Genomic DNA, 1,171 nt, shown 5'->3' on the forward strand with positions numbered 1-1,171 from the left:
CAATGCCCACCGTGTGACACACAAGGGCGTCGAGGCCCCGGCAGCCGCAGCACAGCACCGCGCCTCCCATGAGTGCCCCAATCCATAGCAGCGCGCCTCTGCAGAGCAAACTGCGCCGTGGGCTTCCGGAATGTGGTTCCGATGACCGCATAGAAGGCTCGTCCATACGCCAAGAGAAGAAGAACTGCGTCCCTGCCTGCAATCCCAATCACACTACTCACGTAGAGTCCATCCCCGCTGCGTCGAAACATTGACGCCGTCACCAGCAGCACTGGTGGCGCGAGTCGGTCCGCAGCAACCCGCAACGGACAGAGACAAGTCTGATGTCAATGCGAAGGCAACGGCCTCCGGCACACGCCCATCAACGCTGCCAAGTCCCTGTCGTAGCTCGCGTCATTTGGCGGCAGCGTTCCCCAAGACAGTGCTCGAAAAATGCGCGGCTGCGACACTCTGCGAGGCACTCCAAACCCCCGCACGTACGCCGCTCCGGTCGGCACGGAGGCGGCACCCGAAGACGACACAACAGCCGCAGAAAATCCCACCGCTCACCTTCGGCTCCCCTCCCACCAGCGTCCCAGCTGTCCCTCAGCTGCAACCACAACAAGAGGGAAGCAAACCACACGGCAGCACCACACCGCCCAGCACTAGCAACCATTTGCCCCTCCACATACCTCACTTACCGTCGTCCCCAAAACACACACACACAAGAAAGGAAGCATCATTACGCAAAGCCAAGGCAAAATTAAAAACAACAAAACTCTGAATGCAAGCGGGGTCCCTCGCACACACACAAACACCGTCTGAGACAGCGGAAGAGGCGCAGTCAACCAAAACACCCAAATAAAGAGAGACGCAGAGAAAAAGACTGCTCAAGGAATCAGCACCATCCCTTTAAGAAAAAAAAAAGCGACAAAAAAGGTTCTGCGCGTTCCTCAGCGTATGCCTTAGCGACAGCCCAGAGCAGCAAGCGGCAAACCACAGCAAGCTCCAAGGGCCCTTTCTCTTCCACAGCACACTGACAAAGTGAAAGCACCGGCAGCTCCCACTCCGCCTTCCACGTTGTTTGTTCCGCAACCCCGCAATGGCCTCTCCGCCGAACTGTCGTCGGGCGCCACGCAGCCCTACGCTGCATTTCTCCACAGTTGCCGCAAAATTTTACCGACGCCAGCCG

The sequence above is a fragment of the Trypanosoma rangeli genome, assembly GCF_003719475.1.
Source record: "Trypanosoma rangeli strain AM80 chromosome Unknown Tra_15.4_contig_00701, whole genome shotgun sequence".
NCBI classification, from domain to species: Eukaryota; Euglenozoa; class Kinetoplastea; order Trypanosomatida; family Trypanosomatidae; genus Trypanosoma; species Trypanosoma rangeli.